The sequence below is a fragment of the Brassica napus genome, chromosome C2 (assembly GCF_020379485.1).
Source record: "Brassica napus cultivar Da-Ae chromosome C2, Da-Ae, whole genome shotgun sequence".
NCBI lineage: Eukaryota > Viridiplantae > Streptophyta > Magnoliopsida > Brassicales > Brassicaceae > Brassica > Brassica napus.
The window spans coordinates 52453307-52467604 of NC_063445.1; positions in this window are offsets into that span (position 1 = coordinate 52453307).

Here is a 14298-nt window from a genome sequence, read left to right on the forward strand (position 1 = left end):
TCGAAAGCAGTTTTATTTGCTCAACGTCAAGAAGCTGTCCGAAAAGATGTCGAGCGTGCTTTTGGAGTCTTGCAAGCTCGTTTTGCCATCGTAAAAAATCCAGCACTTTTTTGGGATAAAGTCAAACTTGGTAAGATTATGAGAGCATGTATCATACTTCATAATATGATAGTAGAAGACGAACGAGATGGATACACTCAATTTGATGTTTCCGAGTTCCAACAAGGAGAAGACCACGGAAGTGCACATGTCGATTACACGTATTCTACAGATATCCTACAAATATCGCCAATATGATGGGTGTTCGAATTAGAATTCGTGATCGACAAATGCATGAACAACTGAAAGCGGATTTGGTTGAACATGTATGGAGTAAATTTGGACGTGATGAAGACAACAATTGAGCTCAGATTTTTGTTGATTACTGTACTAATCTTTATTTTTATGTTTTTTTTTCAATCTATGTTTTAAATGTTATCATTAAATATGTTTTATATAATAAATAAATTTTATCTTATATAAAACAATATTAAATAATTATATTTTTTTAAGCATCCAAAATAAGAAACTTGCATTTGAGGTTAAAAAAGTAGAAGTTTCTTAATAAAATGCTTAACACATTTTTAATACTAAAAAAATGATTAAGCACCTTATTAGGGGTGCTATGGATAATGGTGCTCTGATATGTCTAAGAGAAAACAACATTCATTCAGTCATTTTTTGAAACATATAGTACCAACTTACTCAAGATGACTAAGAATATGAAGAATAGCCCAATTTTGAAATAGACTTGGATGAACTCAGTGTGGGAACCGAAATTCGCACTGTCGATTTCCGTTTAAATTAGGAAAGTTAGGAAAAACCCTAATTTTCCAGAGGTCCAGGATATCTGTTAAACCACATGCCAAGCAATCAGAACACGCAAGTAAAGACGAAAAGAAATAAGAAATCGTAAAAGAGAGCAAAAAGAGTTTTATTCCGAATTCGCGTATGAGTGTTACAACAAGGTAGAAGCCTCGGCTATGAGAGTTGTCGGTGAGATTCCTAGTTCTAACAACCTATGACTGCAAAACCTAGTTGAGTCGCAGCTCGAAATAACAAAAACGGAAAGTTGCCTAATTGCTCTAAATGCTAAGTTTGCTCTGAGAAAAGTCCTCCCCATGCCTCTCGCCTAGGACCCCTTATATACTGGCTCCAAAGTCGGTTTACGCCTTTCCTCTTCTGCCCTTAAGCCGCCTTAGCATAAAAATGGAGATATTCCATTTTGTCTGATCTTCGTAATTATCTTCCAAATTTCGTATTTATCCTCGGAAACTTGACATTTATCTTCCCTTGCGAACCAAGCGTAAACCGACATGCGGTTTACGGGCTGTTGGTTAAGAAATCGTAAGTCGGGCCTCGAGTCATATCTTAGGTCCCTTTGGGCTGTCTTCCGACTCGAAGCGTTTATTACGGCTTCTTTCGATAAAGAATGAACTTTCCGCGGTTTTAACGGTAAAGTTTGATTGATAACTTAGAAATGGCGGGGAATGTGAGACGGGTTCGCTACGGTATTTGGGAGATAGCATCGAAGGGTAGACGAGAATGCATGGACTGATGTCGTATCGACGTTTCGGAAGAGTTAGCGACCGAACTTTGGTTCGAGCTCGGTCGCTACGTAGCCGACTAGCCGGCTATCGGTTTTCCTGTTGCGATTTCTACCTGATTTAGGGCAATGCGATGGGTTTAGGGCAAGACCTAGTTTTACTCTCGGTTTTGAGGTTTGTGCGGTGACTAGCCGGCTATCGGTTTTCCTGTTTTGATTTCTACCTGATTCGTGCCGATTTAAAGTCCGCGATAGGTTCTCGGCTTATACGACTTGTATGGTACGAATCAAACATCTTTCCAGAGACAATTTTTAAGTCAACTAGAAGTGCTAGACCAAAATTTCGGATTTTTTGTTAGCGCGCTTTTGTCCTTGTGTTGGACGTTTGAAGATCAAAAGAGTGATCAGGTTGCGTTTGTTTAAGACGGCTGATGTGTTCGTCGGGGCCAATCGATGAACGGAGTGTAAGATTTGTAGTGGTCGCGTTCGGACAATTTGTTCGTATCATCTCGATTTTTAACTTGGCGACGTCTCGCAATTATTTCGAAGACTATACGTATATTGCTGAAGTGAGATTGTTTTGCGATTTTGTCTTAAAAAGAGCGACACATATTTCGTAAAAAAATTCAAAATCTTGATAGAATTCGATTACAAATAACACATCTTTTTCTATGTGGGAGTATACGAGTATGCGCACTCACCCCCCCCCCCCTCCCCCCTTTTTGGAGAGGGGGATAGCTGAACTCGTCCTTCGACGAGCTGCCTACGTACCCTTTTCGAGGATCAAGCCATCTCGTAGTTCTGTATTATGCCGCGAACGTTTTTACTCGGCGGTTGTCGCCATACTGACCGCCTTGATCGAGATGATCGTGGCAGGGTCAGTGTTCTCTTCCGGATGTTCCGGTTGAATTGTAGTGTCGGCTCCGGCCTCGTGTCGAGTTTCGACACCCGAAGCGTCTGCGTCGGCAGACGATGTGAAATCGTCTTTTCTCAAAACATTGTTGGTCAAAGATTTATCGATCTTCGTGCATTTGCAATTTGCCGTTGCAGAGGCTATCATCTGTCTTAACTTGTGTTCTGCGAGGAAGCACAGTCGCGACTGTTTCTGACATCCCCAGATAGCTGCGACTCCGTTTGGGGTCGGGAATTTGATGCCGAGGTGGTACGTCGATGGAACGGCTTGCATAGCGTTGAGCCACGGGGTTCCCATGATCACGTTGTAGATGGCAGGATGATCGACTACGATTTTTGTGACCTCCTTGGCCATGACAGGTAGCTGAATTGATCCGAGGGTCATCGATACTTCGCCAGAAAAGCATGTGAGCGGTTTCGGAGTTGGAGTTACTTCTCCGAGTTCAATGCTCATCCGATTGAGAGTGTCGCGGAAGATTACATTTATCGTGCTCCCTGTGTCAATGAGTACTCTTCCGACTTCCCGATCTCGTATGACGAGGTCTATGACGAGCGGATCGCAGTGAGGCTGATCGATCCCGCTGGCATCCTCCTTTGTGAAGGTGATTGAGCAGTTCTGATCATATTTGGTAGGAGACCATGCAGGCCAGTTTGCGCTCGACTCCGCCTTCCGCTGGTAAGCCTTGATGGCGGAGACCGTATCGTTGCAGAATTGCGATCCTCTGATGATCATGTTGACTCTACGACGATTGTTATCGTTCCCCTTGTCGTCTGGCCTCCTGCCGCGTTTATCTCCGGATTGGTTTCTTTGGGGAGATCTCTCCGCGGGGAGATTTCTGTCCGGCTTTGCGGGGCGATCGGTCTCGAGGATGAGATCTTTCACGCTGGTTACTTCCGAGAGTTCTCCGGCTAGTAGCTTCGCGGCCAGCCTCGCTTCCAAGACCTTGCAGTTAGTTGTGGAGTGTCCTCGGGATTGGTGGAACTCGCAGAAGGTGTTTTCGTCATATCCTTGGTTGCGAGTCCACGTATTACCCGTGGTTCGGCCCTGGTCTGAGCCGATCGCGTAATTATGTGCTCCTTGGAGTTCTTCCCCCTCGTGATGGACATACTTGTCGTTACGAGGGTTCTTCTTCCTTGTTTTCGGGTCTACATCTTTCGAGGACGATATCACTGACTTATGCTTTTGCGATAAGATTTTCGTTTCTTCCTCGATCATGATGTAGTCCGTCGCTTTGTGGAGGGCTTCTTGGATCGTCTGCGGTTTTTCGAGGGATATCCATTTTCTGAATTTTGACTTGTACCAAAGCGCTTTCCTGAGCGCGTCAATGGCCACCTTGTCGCTTATCCCGCTGACCCTGGACATCACCAACTTGAACCGGCTGATGAACTCGCGAAGGGGTTCCTCTTCCCTCTGGGACAGACTCCAGAGATCGACATCGGAAGTTTCTCTATCTATGAACATAGAGTACTGCTTGAGAAATTCCGATGCGAGCTGTTGGAAACTCCCGATAGAGTTTCGTTTAAGGCGCGCAAACCATTCGAGGGCTGCTCCTTCTAGATTCTCGACGAACAGGCAGCATTAGTCGGCATCTCTCTCGCCGTCCTTGAGCCTCGCTCTTCCCATCGTGATGTGGAAAGCCTGAAGGTGCGCTCTCGGATCGGTTGTACCATCATATTTTGGTACTTTGATTTTTCCTGGATCAGATACCCTTGTATCTGAGATGCGAGCGGTGAAAGGGGTCTTCCGAGCCCCTTCCAGCAGTTTGTCGATCTCGGGGGCCGCGCTCGTAGCATGATGGATTTGAGATTTTACGGCTCTTACTTCTGCCGCAGTCTTGGTGATATAGTCGCGAAGATCGCGTATATCCGACGTCTCGTCAGCAGGTTTCCGCGCTTGTCGGCGTTTACTGCGAGTGAGCTCGGTTTGTTTTTCAGCCAGCTCTTTCTGTTCGTTCCAATAGAGGATTTCCTCCTCTTCTGTCATTGGTTTGTCGAACGGAGAGCTTTCCCGAGTGAATCGGCTTCTGGTCCTTCTTGGATGTCTGTCGGCGTCCTCATCAGTATTATTGGAGACATCGCTATGATCCATGTTGATTTGCTCGACTCCGTTGTCCTCAAAGCCTTCGCGGGAGGCGGAGGGCTTTCGGAGTTTCCCCTTTCGACGGGAGACTTCTCGCTAGGGTTTTAACCCGAAGGTCGTTCCTGGGCGGCTCCAGGCCTGTCGAGTGGGGTCGCAAAGTCGAGTCTTTTCCCGTGGACTTTAGTGGTTCCACGGGGGTGGATTACTCGAGTCCTTGTCGTTAAAGTTTCAACTTGTTTGGTCAAGGTGCTCACGAGCTTATCCTGTTCTTCCGACCTTTTTTCATAGGTGGCGAACATCTTTTTGAATTCCTCGAGCGCCGCGGCGTTGGCTGGTGCGTTGGCCGCGGATATGTTTGCTGCGGGAGTGTGGAGATCGGTGCCGCTGCCTCCGTTGAGAGGAGTCTGCACGTTATCTGTGTCGTCAGTTGACATGTCTGGTTGAGCGCGATGTGGTCGAGAGTTAGATTGATCTGTATCTCCCTCCTTCTAGCGCCAAACTGTGGGAACCGAAATTCACATTGTCGATTTCTGTTTAAATTAGGAAAGTTAGGAAAAACCCTAATTTCCCAGAGGTCTCGAATATCTGTTAAACCACACGCCAAGCAATCAGAACACGCAAGTAAAGACGAAAAGAAATAAGAAATCGTAAAAGAGAGCAAAATGAGTTTTATTCCGAATTCGCGTATGAGCGTTACAACAAGGTAGAAGCCTCGGCTATGAGAGCTGTCGGCGAGATTCCTAGTTCTAACAACCTAAGACTGCAAAACCTAGTTGAGTCGCAGCTCGAAATAACAAAAACGGAAAGTTGTCTAATTGCTCTAAATGCTAAGTTTGCTCTGAGAAAAGTCCTTCCCATGCCTCTCGCCTAGGACCCCTTATATACTGGCTCCAAAGTCGGTTTACGCTTTTCCTCTTCTGCCCTTAAGCCGCCATAGCATAAAAATGGAGATATTCCATTTTGTCCAATCTTCGTAATTATCTTCCAAATTTCGTATTTATCCGCGGAAACTTGACATTTATCTTCCCTTGCGAACCAAGCGTAAACCGACATGCGGTTTACGAGCTGTTGGTTAAGAAATCGTAAGTCGGGCCTCGAGTCATGTCTTAGGTCCCTTTGGGCCGTCTTCCGACTCGAAGCGTTTATTACGGCTTCTTTCGATAAAGAATGAACTTTCGGCGGTTTTAACGGTAAAGTTTGATTGATAACTTAGAAATGGCGGGGAATGTGAGACGGGTTCTCTACGGTATTCGGGAGATAGCATCGAAGGGTAGACGAGAATGCATAGACTGATGTCGTATCGACGTTTCGGAAGAGTTCGGTCGCTACGTAGCAACCAAACTTTGGTTCGAGCTCGGTCGCTACGTAGCGACCGAGCGGAATGGGAGTTTGGTCGCTACGTAGCGACCGAGCGGAATGGGCGTTTGGTCGCTACGTAGCGACTGAGCTTTGGCTCGAACTCGGTCGCTACGTAGCGACTGAGCTTTGGCTCGAACTCGGTCGCTACGTAGCGACCGAGCGGAGCACGCGTTTGGTCGCTGCGTAACGATCCTTCTCGAGCTCTTGTCCGATGATTCGCGTTTCTTCCGCAAATGTTTTTCGTAAAGGAGAATCTATTTCGAAAAAACATTTGTCGAAAAATTTTTCTACGTTTTTCTTCTTCGGGGAATTGGACGTTAACTTCGTCGTAACCGTTTTTGACCCCAACACTCACCTAAATTAGGAATGATTTTTTTAGATTCTCAACTTATGTATATCTCTTGTTGCTTTAATATCTAAGCCGACTCTCTTTCCAAACGGACACATGTACAAGATTCATCATTATTCTTTCACATAAATCAAACCAGTTGAGACTACCGGATCAGCTATGAATCAATAATAACAGGCAAACTTAACTTACTTTGTATGGTTTCTGTTGACAAAAAAAAGGATTGATTTACTATATTACGCACAAATATTTTCTGATTTCTTAATCTCTGTAACACAAGATTAAACATTTTATTGTAATGATAAATGATAAAATCTAGCTATTTGTTTTATTATTTTTTAAAAAGTTATACAAAAATTAATTAGTAAATCAAAACTCATATTATTTATCAATTTTGTAAGAATGTAACTAAAAAAAAAAAAAATAGACAAATTGCCGTTCAGATTTGTTTTCAAAAGGAAACTAAAATATTGTTGAGAAAAACATAAAACCTACAACAAAACCCAAACAATTAAACCAAAAACTAAATTCCAAAAACTAAAACTCACGAAAAAAACTATTGCCGTTCAAGCCAACGTGTTTTCTTTTGACATATTACCAAATATTATTAAATATATATTCCTTTTTACATGAAAATTGCGTTTAACTACGTGATCACTCCCAACTGAATTTTTACACCTACTAAAATAATGTCTAGGTACGAACAGCAAACCATGCCGTTAGTCTATTTTAGAGATTACATCTCGCAGCAAAGCCTCACACCATTTATACTATAGGGATACATTGAAATTGATGTTTAATTGGATAACGAAAAACTATTAAAAATATTGGGAGTATGTAAGTACCGTGTATATATGTCTAATGTATGCATGTGAACACCTATATAGAGAGAGGAGTTGTGACTTGTGAATGGGAATCGAGGAAGGGTCCAAGGGAAAGAATCCACGAGAGAGAACTGCAAATCCGATGCTCTTCCAATTTCGTTTAAAAAAGTCTCTTTTTCTATACTCTAAAAACTATGTAGACGCGCATGTACTTTTTTTTTTGATCAACTTTTTTTTTTATCAACATAGACGCGCATGTACACAACTTTATTTTCTTCCCTCGTTTGTAGTTAAAAGGTTACATACATATGCCGTATGCGTGTCTTAGTGTATATATTTTTGTTACTGTTTATTTTCTCGAGGTAAAAGAGACATTGTTGTTCGTTCTTCTTGTTGTTTTTGTCGTCTTTTTATGTGTATATTTTTATAAGATTTTGAGTTCTTCCATATGTCTTCTTCACATTCTCGTCTTTCTTGTTTCAGGACCGTTGTACTTGTACAACTATCTACAATTACATAGGGTCTATTTATGCATGTATATGTACACGTAGATGTTATAACCTTTTCCGAAAAAAATTCCATTAATTTTGGTTATCATAAAGGTACGTGCACTTGACCTTTTTTTGTTTGACAAAGAGGTACGTGCACTTGACACTTTTTACATCTTTCATTTTTAGAAAATATATTTGATTATGTCACTCGGAAGAGTTTTCCATTACTTAAAACTTTAGGTTTGCGTTTCTAATTTTTGTGTTTGGGGGTGTTTTTTTTGTTCAACGTTTTGGGGGTCTTATAGTTGCATTTTAGGTACTTCCCAATATATTACACTTAACAAATTCGTTCTGCCAAAAAAAAAAAAGAAATCATCATGTCCGCAAGGTTCTAAAGTTTTTTTTTTTTTTTTTTTTGAAAATACAAGGTTCTAAAGTTTATTGATGAACTACCATACTTTTTTTTTCTTTTTAATGAACTACCATACTTGTCTAATAAAAAATTGTAATACTTACCCAATATGTTTAAAACGCATATCTATAATCTATGTATCCTTTTCAACGAACAATAGCCGGTACACTATCATCCAAATGCAAAGACAAAAGAGAAGACTGCCACCGAAACAGAAAAAAATATAATGACATGAAAAATGAAGGAATGATTTGAGAATCCAAACAAAAAAAAATCAACAAGCATCTATCAAATATTTAGTCAATAAGCGACTATTTAGTTGTCTTTTTGGCGTTAAGATTTCACCAAAAATAGCAAACCCAACATTCGTTCTAATATTTCAGCCGTCCCTACTCTATATATATGTTACATTGTGTGCAAATTCACATAATAATTTAACTATACAAATTTATTGACGAATTTTTTTGAAATGTTTGTCTTGTGGTGTAGTAATCGTGTAAGTATTGTTTGCGAAGCAGATTTGGTCAGTTGATTATCTATTATATATATATTGACTTTCCTATAACAAACTTTTGTTTTCTGATTATGGAAATGTTGAATCCATGCAAGAAATAACAAGAACATAATTATGAAATATCAACATATTATATAGTTGAGACGTCTGATGTTCTTTCATTTCTTTCAAATATTCACTTACTCTTTCGACGACTAGCGCTTGTACTTTGTACAAAGTGTGACATATGCAGCATCCAATTGGTCAACCTTATATAATTATCGTATTGACTCAGATTTATTGATATAGTATCCCGGAAAATAGGGAATACAATAAACATTTTACTATTTTATTGCTTTATGAAAATAACACTAACGTCTCTCTCCTCGTTTGGCAAGATTGATTCCTTTAGGATATGAATCAGGATCCAGACAAAATTCATTAAGTTACTAAACTACGTACAATGTGTTAGCTATGCTAAACTTTCTTGAGAGTGATCTACCACTCGACCACGGTGGGAGATTGACGAATTTATTATGAGCTGAAAATAACAGAGATGACGGAAAAACTTTAGAAGATATCACAGGTATTTGTAAATATTTTTTTTTAAGATTTCCATATGTTAGAATGTTAGAACCTTGATGCCATTAACAAGCATCGAACTTGGAAAAAAAATAAACTAATACCTTTTTAACATACTACTCCCATATGATGATCTATCAATCGTATAAATACCATGATAATGATATATATGATGGTTGATATAACACTGATATTTTGAAACAAGTCTAATCTACTACATTTTATCATGTATGAGTTCGCTCAAGGAAGTGAGATCGACCCAAATCAAGAGACAAAAGCAACCGATTACAAGAAGATACAATATATATTTGTTAATATAGTATCCAGTATATATATAATTACAAAATACAATAAAATAGACATAACTAAATAAAATACTTCCAAATTAGTTTTTAAATGCTCTATACATATAGTGGTCTTTCGGATGATTAGATCTTTGATGATTTTGGTTGCTCTCGATCTGTACTCTTTGATGATCTTATTCTTTACGTTGATGTTTTAAACATATTGCATGTTTGTTCAAACACTCAATATTGTTGGAGGTAAGTTCATTTTCCACGCAGTTTGCGACATGCGGGTGTTAAATTCATGAAAAGTCTCATACCTCTCGATGACTAACCTCATATGTCAGGCTCATCCGAAAATCCCACCTGATGAATACGGAAGCCGCTGGGACTTTGTCAAGAAGCTCACAAGATACTATTTATGTGAGAAAACTTAAAATTCAACCTTTTTGGTCAAATAAGAGATAGTTTTTTTTTGAGATTTTTTTTCAAATATGAGATAGTTGTATTAAAATACTCAAACAAGATCTCTTAAAATTTCACTTTTTCATCTATTATCAACACAAAGGTCATAAAAAGAAACTGCGATTTAATATAAATAAAATTTAGAATTAAATAGAGGAAAACAATAATTGACAAAAATGTAGAAGTTGTCTAGTTGACAGAAAAAAAAGGGAAATACTATGTCAATTTTTAGTTTCAAAAAAAAAATACTATGTTCAATTTAAGGAACTGGTATCCAATGTCTAATTGGTTCCAGACTTCCAGTCTCCAAATCAACTAGCTAGACTTTCTGGTATGACTACATATCTAATATTGTAATATAATAAAAGAGCTGAGTTGTTATATAAATTTTTTTGTCAAAAAAAAATTATATTAAAAGAACTGAGATCGAGAGGCCAGCGCAGAACACAAGCAAACGTATTAGGTCAACCCTGACACTAAAACAAGTAAAGGAAAAAACGCGAAGAAAAGACAAATGACACAGAGACCTCTGTCAAGTATTTGATCACGTTATATAGTTAAGGTTCAGCTACAGCTCATGTACCTATTAGTAATTGAATACAGTATTAAAAATAAATAAGAAGGATTTGGTAATGATTAAAGGAGTAAAGAGGGTTAAGGGAGGGGGGGGGGGGGGATAAAGAGATAAAAGCTCAAGTACAATGATAAAGAAAACAAAGAAGATAAAGGATGAACACAAACATCCTCTTTGATAAACAAACAAACAATCACACTCACTGCCATATTTGTCCAAATCCCATTCACCTTCACATATACTCACATGTAGATATATATATTGTTCAACCATTCTTATATTTGTAACATATTCTTTGTGATTCAATATAGTTTTAGAAATTTGTCTTGGGAGTTTAAACTCCATCTAATTGTGTTTTTCTTAAAAATACCATGTAATTTATACGAATATTTAAAGTTAGTATAGCTAAATGGTAAAATTTATTAGTATGAAAAACTTACAACAGTTGTTAAATTAATGAAGGTAAATTTTTTTTACCTTCATACATATTTTGAGGGAAATTAGAGCATTTCTAACCCACCCCTATATTTACCTTTATATGTTATAATTGAGGAAAATCTACTCCAACTCACCTCTATTTCTTTTCCTATAATAGAGATTGCTATTTTTTCGTTTATATTTAGGGAAAAAATAGTATTCCTCTATAATAGAGATGTATTTTTTTTATTTACAAAATAGTTTTTTAGCTTTTGTGATTATAACTAAAATACATGTTTATGAAGAAATACAATTTTTACATATAAATGCACAACTTTTTATTTACATACTAATTTTTAATTTTTATAATTATAAATAAAATAAAAAAAGATATCTAATTATTTTATTTTTACATACCAATTATTTTATTTTAAAGTCAGACTTTTGATGTTAGGAGTTTTCAAACTCCTAAGACAAATGTTGTAGTATAGTGATTGTCGAACCAGTTATGAGGGATATCAAAACAATGAGAATGCAAGTATTCACTTAATCTAAGTGCAACCAATGATTTAGATGAGTTTTAAGCTATGACTAAAACTAAAAAGCAATAACAGAATGATACTTTCTTGACTAAAGGAAAAAAGAACTCATGGGCATAGGAATTAGACCTTGGGTGATCAAGTTTCGAACTAAGGATGACAAATGATCAATCAAACTATCGACCTTAAGCCTAGACACAATTCTAAGCAAGCTCTATGTCTAGATGAATGCTCATTTGCTAACATATCTCAAACATCAAATGTCTTTGGTTGAATAATATGAAAGCAATCATTACTAACAAGTCTATTAACTATTTTAGCACCTTTAACAACAAATGTCTTTGGCAAAGTATACTAAAAGCCTAGGAGAGTTGTCTCAGGCATTTCATCAAACACTTTTTGGGTGGGAAATGTCTATTGATCAATTTTTGAGTGGCCAACTCAGAAGATGCATTATGAATACTCTACTAGCAAGGAACAAGAATGATCTACACTAAAACATCTAGAACTAACCTAATCACCCTTGATCTCCCTAACCCATGAATTCAAAAGGTGATTACTCACTAATCTCCATGATTCCTCTTAAACCCATATTGGATTTCAGATTAATCATGTAGAAAAAAATAGATAAGAAATCAACAATAACACAAGAACATAACAATCAAAATCCAAGAGATGAACTTCTCAAGAGAGTTTTTTGTGTATTTCTCAATAGATCAAAAGATAATCTGCCTGGTGGCCACCAAAGATGTTTAAAACATAGGTTTTAGAAATGTAAAACGTGCATAATGAAATGACCAAAAGGGCCTTAAGTAAAATAGAAATCGACCCAACAATAGACGCGGAGCGACCTCGGCATGTCGCTCCGGCCTTCGGGAGCGACCTCAGTGGGTCGCTCTGAGAGGTCGCTCCGGGCTTCGCTTCGTTTCGTCTCGCCATAGAGACGCGAGCGACCTCGGGGTGTCGCTTTGGGAGGTCGCTCCGAGAGGGGTGTGAGATGCGAGCGACCTCGGTGCGTCGCTCTGGGCTTCCAACGGGATGAATATGGCGAGCGACTTCACGGGGTCGCTCCAGCTAGGGCGCTCTGAGAGGTGCTTTGGAGCGACCTCATGACGTCGCTGCGGAACCTCGCTCCCTTCCTCTGCTCGTCCAATGATCACCTATTTCACCTCCTTTGAGCTCCAAATGCATCCAAATGTCCCCCAAGAACTCCATGTGGCACTCCAACACCTGATAAAGACTCATGTATGCAAAATGTAACCTAAACATGGCTAACTCCTAGTCTATATGATCAAAATGCACATGGACGAATGGGTAAGATAATGGAAATATGCAAGATATCAACTCCCCCAAACTTGTTCTTTTACTTGTCCACAAGTGAACTTTCTAGAACTCATAGGGAGAGAGGTTTGAAGGTGAGAGCTCATAGCCAAAAGAAACACACAAAGCACTCAAATCAACATCTAAATTCAGCATTAGTACACCCTCTCTTATTATACTCTAGCTTCTCTAGACCTATTCAACTCTTTTCATCCCTACACTCATCATCATGCATTCACACATGCAAATCAGCCAACTCTCAAGTTCATTAAGCATAGCATCAAGTGAATTCTTGCAAATGGTCAATTGGTCCAAATCATTTGGTTGAGTAAGGGAAAGCTTTTATTCAAGTGGGTTAAGAGGTTCAAAATCCATGATCTTTTAAAGTGGTTTACTCTCAAAACAAGTAGCCTTGACATTGCACATAATATATCTAAGAAAGGGATCAACTCATGCATACAATGCTCAATCTCCATTGTTCTACCCTTTTCCCAATCATACAATTACACAATCATTCCCAAATGTCAAACCCAACTCACATCTCTCACCAAAAGATCCTAAGAACTTTAACTTCTTCTCTTTGAAATCTACAAGGGATTTTCCACAACCTCAAAACATTACTTAGCTCCTAACAACTTTGCTAGCCCCCTTTTTCTTTCTTTTTCTTTTCTTTTTATATATTTTTTTTTTTTTTTTTTTTTTAGATGGGGGCCAAGACTTTTCATAACTTGAGCTAGAGGTTTTTCTACTTATCCCAATAAGACAATTCACTTAAACACAAAGAGTCATTTCTTTTCCTTTTTCATTGCTCCCAAATCATAATCACAACTCTCACCCCCCACCTATAGCTAGACAATAGAGTGCCCAATCTAGCAAGAATGAAGATAAAGCATTGTCGTTCCCGATACTCTCAACATTATGCACATGTAAGACTTTCCGAAGAAGGCCTCACTCATCAAACAATGAAAGCTTAAAAGAAGGGAAAGGTTTTGGGAGTGGTCTACCACTAGAGTTTGTCAAAATAAGATTGGCATAAAGGATGTGACAACTCAAGTGTGTATAGCCATGACTCAGTACACAAGGGACCATGAGCAAGAAGCATTAAGTTCGTTCAGTTCAAATAAGGTTGTAGTTGGCTTCAAAGACTGAGTTTCAGCAATCAACAAGTTTCAGGAAGAGTCTTCAAGGCTCGAAGCATACAAGTGTTTTTGAGAGGTGCATAAGCTATTCAGGTGCAAAGTAATGTTCTTTACAAGGCATTTCAAATCATTGCTCCCAATGCAAGTAAATGCAACCTATATGCTCTAGACTCTCCTAGAAATGCCAATGATGCAAACTAAATGAATTTTTTTTTTTAATGCAAATATATATGTATAATGCAATGCATGAGACTCAAAATCATCAAAGCAAACGTGATCAAATACTTGGTACCTCCCCCAAACTTAAATGACACAGTCTCTGTGTTGTCAAGGAGAGAGAGATACCCAAAAAGAGAAAACTAATATGCAAAAACGAAATGGTATATACAAGGGAAAGTAGTGGGTTACCTTCTATGGGAATGAGTAGAGGGAGATGCTCCCTCCTCGTCGTCCTCAGGTGGTAACTCTTCAAG